Source organism: Pinus tabuliformis, chromosome 7, assembly GCF_031772625.1.
Source record: "Pinus tabuliformis cultivar Carrire ecotype Pingquan chromosome 7, CPIR1, whole genome shotgun sequence".
Taxonomy (NCBI): domain Eukaryota; kingdom Viridiplantae; phylum Streptophyta; class Pinopsida; order Pinales; family Pinaceae; genus Pinus; species Pinus tabuliformis.
Window position 1 is genome coordinate 471,378,101 of NC_142293.1, and position 6,891 is coordinate 471,384,991.

Consider the following 6,891-nt stretch of genomic DNA (forward strand, 5'->3'; position numbering starts at 1 on the left):
GAGCTCAGCTGGCTGTGGCGAAAGGAGGCGAGCTCAAAGTATTTCAGGATTCGAGCCGTGTGCAACGAGCTAGACCCGAAGGTATTTCACCTGTGAGTCTGTTGTTGAATCGAATGAGCTTTGCAAGGCTACGCGCCGCGCAGAGACCTCCCGGAATCGGCCCTACCAGACAGTTGCCCGAGGCGTCCAGGGAAATGAGCGTTTGGTTTTTGCCAAGTCTTTGTCATCTGCCTCTTTCTTCTTATTTGTGCTCCTAACGGTTTCACTACACTTCTAAGAAAGAAAACAGAGTACTGGTAAAAAAAAAATCCGGTTGTAGTTTCCAAAAGTTAACAAAATCACCTGTAATAGATTTACATAAATATGAAAATGCTCAGTTTAATTTGTTTTCAGATAAGAAAAAACGCTGATTTTATTTAGACAGTAAAATCAGTGCTCCAATTGATGCATCATTTGAAACAGTATATTGTTTACCAATATCATTATACCGTGTACTGACCAAATATTTGTTGTGAAGACCAGAAATACCATGTCTCCATAAAATACCATATCGAAAACAGAAAAAAGAGAGTACAGAGCCAGTCCAGCAAATAGTAGAGCTAAGCTTTGGTATTTTTTTTGGTTGGAATAAATCATACAATTTTAGACTTATTTTTTATGGTTTAAATTACATTTTTGAATAAATATATGGATTTATTGTAAAATATATTTTTGAATGAATATATGAACTTAATGTCTTGAAAATTTTATAAGAAATTAAAATTTACAATGTGTACAGTTAACTGATCATAAAAAAAATTTAATTTAAGTAAATTTTGTAAGAAATTAAGATTTACAATTTATACAGTTGACTGATCATAAAAATATTAATTTTCTACTTAAATTTTATAAGAAATTAAGATTTACAATGTGTATAGTTAACTGATCATAAAAAAAATTTAATTTAAGTAAATTTTGTAAGAAATTAAGATTTACAATTTATACAGTTGACTGATCATAAAAATTTTAATTTTCTACTTAAATTTTAGTTGCAAAATTGTTGAGAAAAAAAACTTGGAAAATGACCTAAACATCTTATTAGTTAAACTATGCTATGGAAAGTATACATGATATAGATGTGAACTAGATATCAACCTTGTTTAATAAATTTCTTATAACAGTGTATAAATATATTTTAGGATTCAATTTATCTATTTTACATTTTCCTTTTTCAATCAAAATTTGACTATACAATTAGTGGTGAGATTATAATTTTTAGTGATTTGAAGTGTATTTTTAAATATGTGAATAAAGTCAATATCTTGAAAAATAAGTATTTGGATTATGCATATTACACAATTGAAACTTACAATTCCAATAGATCCTTCCCAAAATTTCAACAAAATTGATTAATAAATACACCCAAAAAATAACCAAAACATAAAACACTTGGATAATATTAAATTTGAATTTCCATGCCCAAATTGTCCATACCATTTAATACATAATTTTTTATGTGATTTTTTTATATTTATTATTATATTTTATTTATTTTTATGTTAATAATGTTGAATCAAAATTAGCCATGGTGACAAGGTGTTCTCATAAGGCACTATGTGGCATAAAGGTCACTTGTTCCATGGAAAAAAATCTAGTCATGCTAAGGGCTTGTGCCATCCTAGGTGATTTTGATGGCTTAAATGCCCCCATGTCACAACTACTTAAGCAAGCCTATTAGTGTGGAAAAGATGTTGTCATGTCTTGTGTTGTTATGTAAATATTTAACTAGGTCAAATTTCACAAATAAAAATAATAAAAATATAATAAAGATGTTGTCTTGTGCTATTATGTAATTTCAAATTCTAGACTAATGGCATGTCATGTTATGTAAATATTTGACTAAGTCTCATAATAATAATTAATAATAATTATAATAATAATAATAATTTCATTAATTTTTGTAAGCTTGGTGGGAATTGAATCAGTGACATTACCATCTATCCATGACCCCATAGACATATTTTGATTAATTTTGACTATATATAAATTTAATAAATAAATGAATTAAATTATTTTCAATTTGATAAATAAAAATAATAATTTCCTTTTGATTTATAATAATTTTTTATTATATATATATATATATATATATATATATATATATAATATAAAAATTGATTTAAAACAAATATTAAATATTTTATAATATCGTTAATTAGAAAAATATTATCAAAATTAGTATAAATCACTAAAATCTAAAATAAAAAAATATTATAATTCTAACAAAATTATATATATATATATATATATATAATTCCAAACCTTTAATTGAAAAAATAACATATTAATATTTTATTTATATAAACAGTTTAATTATTATAACATATTAATATTTTGGGAAGGATCTATTGGAATTGTAAGTTTCAATTGTGTAATATGCATAATCCAAATACTTATTTTTCAAGATATTAACTTTATTCACATATTTAAAAATACACTTCAAATCACTAAAAATTATAATCTCACCACTAATTGTATAGTCAAATTTTGATTGAAAAAGGAAAATGTAAAATAGATAAATTGAATCCTAAAATATATTTATACACTGTTATAAGAAATTTATTAAACAAGGTTGATATCTAGTTCACATCTATATCATGTATACTTTCCATAGCATAGTTTAACTAATAAGATGTTTAGGTCATTTTCCAAGTTTTTTTTCTCAACAATTTTGCAACTAAAATTTAAGTAGAAAATTAAAATTTTTATGATCAGTCAACTGTATAAATTGTAAATCTTAATTTCTTACAAAATTTACTTAAATTAAATTTTTTTTATGATCAGTTAACTGTACACATTGTAAATCTTAATTTCTTATAAAATTTAAGTAGAAAATTAAAATTTTTATAATCAGTCAACTGTATAAATTGTAAATCTTAATTTCTTACAAAATTTACTTAAATTAAATTTTTTTTATGATCAGTTAACTGTACACATTGTAAATCTTAATTTCTTATAAAATTTTCAAGACATTAAGTTCATATATTCATTCAAAAATATATTTTACAATAAATCCATATATTTATTCAAAAATGTAATTTAAACCATAAAAAATAAGTCTAAAATTGTATGATTTATTCCAACCAAAAAAAATACCAAAGCTTACCTCTATTTGCTGGACTGGCTCTGTACTCTCTTTTTTCTGTTTTCGATATGGTATTTAATGGAGACATGGTATTTCTGGTCTTCACAACAAATATTTGGTCAGTACACGGGATAATGATATTGGTAAACAATATACTGTTTCAAATGATGCATCAATTGGAACTCAATGTACTGATTTTACTGTCTAAATAAAACCAGCGTTTTTTCTTATCTGAAAACAAATTAAACTGAGCATTTTCATATTTATGTAAATCTATTACAGGTGATTTTGTTAACTTTTGGAAACTACACCCGGATTTTTTTTTAACCAGTACTCTGTTTTCTTTCTTAGAAGTGTAAGGAAACCGTTAGGAGCACAAATAAGAAGAAAGAGGCAGATGACAAAGACTTGGCAAAAACCAAAACGCTCATTTCCCTGGACGCCTCGGGCAACTGTCTGGTAGGGCCGATTCCGCGAGGTCTCTGCGCGGCACGTAGCCTTGCAAAGCTCATTCGATTCAACAACAGACTCACAGGTGAAATACCTTCGGGTCTAGCTCGTTGCACACGGCTCGAATCCTGAAATACTTTGAGCTCGCCTCCTTTCGCCACAGCCAGCTGAGCTCCTGATGCATTGCTATACGCCATGAGATGAAACTGATGAACCATTCCCCAATTTGAAATTAAAATATCTAGAATTTGGGCGGGCGTTTTCAAAATTCAAATCACTATCGCATTAATGCAGGTCCTGCAGCTCGCGTCAGTGTTTTCCGGTGGAAGCCGATGTCCTTTCCCGGCCGAACGGCTATCCGGTTACATGCCCATGCATGCATGGTGAATTTACTAGGCGTTTTGCTGGCCAACTTGAGGTCCCATCATAGTCCTCTTAAACCGCATTGAATACCCAATAACTTGGGATTTATTGGTTGCCGAAACGAAGAAACAGAATGGAGAGTGATTTCGACCAATCGAGTGTGGTTTCTCTAGAGATATAAAGGTCTGAAGTTCAATTCCTGATGCCATGGCTCCTCCGATGGAGAGATAATACTGTTCTAGATTTGCATAAAAAAAAGCGTAGACAATGGTTTTTTAGAGCTAAAGGTCTCAAGTTCAATTCCCGACGCCATGGCTACTCCGATGGAGGGATAATACCATTCTAGAATTGCATTAAAAATTGAAGACAATGGCAGTGCCGCCATGTCTGAGGTAGCCAAGGATTCGGAAATAAAATTGAGAAGGTTAGGTAGAAAAACGCAGTAGAAATAAAGGAAAATTGTAAACATCATACCAATGCTCTGCTCTAATTTATTCATAGATTGAAAATCTTCTACGTTTGAGTCTTCTACATTCTATGTTCTGGCTTTACGCTTTAGTTTTCTCTTTCATATTCCATAATTTAAGAGAGGAAATGACTTCTGGGGGAGTCTGACTAAGTGTGAAAGTTTAACTCTCGCAAACCCTGCTCCCGTCTTAACATATAATGTTCGTAAACCCAGTTCCAATTCACGTGAATCAACTAAAATTTGAAAATTGTAAAAACGCACAAAATGGAACACACCGAAATGTTTGTTTGCTCGGAGTCTTGAGATTGCGTTTCATGATAATTGATTTTGGACACTAACCTAATTATCAACTCAACTTAGCAAAAAAGTCAGAATAGCTTCTGTATTTTTAATTATAAATTTTTTAATCTACAAAACAAATTTATACCATAAATGTTATGAACTGTAACAATACAAGCAAGAAGAAGGAACTGCAGGTTACCTTAGGGATATTGCTCCATAGCCGTGACGCTCACTCTGCCGGTTGCACGGTCTCTGTATGTTAGCAAATAATCTGATAGCAAAAAGAAATAAACCAATAAAGCACCATCAGAAAATAAATAAACAAGAAAACACACTTAACCTAGAAACTCTGCAAATAATTAGGTATGGCAACTGCTATTGATATTAAGAAATCAATCAAATTTAAAATAAATAAACAAGAAAACACCCTTAACCTAGAAACTCTGCAAATAATTGGGTATCGCAGCTGCTATTGATATTAAGAAATCAAATTAAATTTCAACAAATAGACCCAAATCACCCTTACCCCTTCCATCCAACCAGAAGAGGAATGTAGATTGTCTGGGCCTGTTCAGTTCAGCGATCGAACAACCCAAAAGTAACTCTGTCTCGGGATCTTCTCCTCTCTGCTCTTCTACAAAAACTTTTTCCTCTCTGCTCTGGCTGTCTCTGGCTCTCACTCACAAACGTTGATTTCTCTCACACACATGCTTAAGCACCATTAACCCAGAAAGTCTGCAAGGTTATTAAAACACATTAAAACAAAAACGAGAGAATTAGATATGGCAAATTGTTATTGATGTTGAGAAATCAAATCAAATAAAACCAATAGAGCCAGATCTCCCTCACCTCACCTCATCCATCCAACCAGAAGAGAAATGGAGATTGTCTTCGCCAGTTTGGTTCAGCGATCGAACGGTAGACCTAGAAACGTCACTTACTTCATCTTCCATATGCCTTCTCTTATAGGGACTTTTTCCCTTACCCTTCCCTTACTGCCTTCACCCAACGGAGTTATGCCCAACCACACTCCCTTACCTTATGCCAGGATGGACAGGAAGGATTAGATGGGTGAGTACGTCGGGTCCAGCTGCCTACCATTATATTTCGAGTCCTTTATGCGAGCAAGTGTTTCGCCGTCGTATTCTTTCAAACATTGAAGCGTAAGCCGCGTAGAGGGCGCCTCCCTGGTTCCCTTCTCTTCCGGTTCTTGTTCTTGGGCAATCTACCCACCAAACGTGGTGCCAGTTCAACCCAAACCTGAGTATCAAACTTAGCGGACTTCTTTGATTTAGATCCGGCTAAACACAGCTCCGTAGAGCTAGAGCCTATTGCTATGGACTTTTCTTCCACCTATAGTGGTCCCAAGAACCCGCTCACACTTATACCTCGGGTCGCTTATGTCTTGGCCAGTTTGGTTCAGCGATCGAACGGCCGAGAAATACGTCGGCCTAGGATCTTTCCATCGCTTCTCTTACCGAAGATAAATTTTTATCCTTAAATTTTTCCAACTTAATTACCATGAGAAAACCTAAATTAACATATTAATTTTTTTTACATATTAAATTATTTTATTAAAAATTTAATGATCCTTGTTTTAAAATTAAAATCCACATGAACCAGAGACACTTATATTATAATTGGGAATTGAAATGAAATAAAGAAAAGAAATTTTATATATTAAAGACTAATAAAATTCACCAAAATTTATAAACCTTAAGATAAACTTTTATCCTTAAATTTTTCTAGTTTAATTACTATGAAAAAACCTAAATTAACATATTAAATTATTTTATTAAATACTTAATGATCCTTGTTTTAAAATTAAAATCCACATGAAAAAAACACTTATATTATAATTGAGAATTAAATGAAATAAAAAAGAGAAATTTTATTCAAGTATACTAGAAAAACGCAAATTAAGTTATTAATTTTTTAAATATTAAATTATACTATTAAAAATTATTAATAATAATCTTTATTTTAAAATTGATATATTAACCTAATGTCGTTCCCACATCATATTTTACTCATCAAACAATATTAAAAAAAATATTATCTATTTAATAACTATTTTAACATAAATCCAAATTGACATTTTAAATTTTCTATTTATTCTATTAAAAAAAAACTTATTGATGATCCCTATTTTAAAATTAAAACATCCAATAAAATTTCCAACTAAAATCAAAACATCCAATAA

General features: G+C 30.6%; 1 long non-coding RNA gene across 2 annotated transcripts in view; it reads right to left on the reverse strand.

Annotated features, from left to right (window-relative positions):
* Nucleotides 1–5,897, reverse strand: part of LOC149247990 (uncharacterized) — a 124,989-nt gene extending 119,092 nt beyond the window's left edge. For both annotated transcript variants that reach the window (XR_016265701.1, XR_016265700.1), the window contains exons 1-3: nt 5,538–5,897; nt 5,215–5,423; nt 4,888–4,959 (exon numbers count right to left, since the gene is read on the reverse strand). This is a non-coding gene — a long non-coding RNA (uncharacterized LOC149247990). The remainder of the gene's footprint in view (nt 1–4,887; nt 4,960–5,214; nt 5,424–5,537) is intronic.
* Between the last annotated feature and the right edge of the window lie 994 nt (nt 5,898–6,891).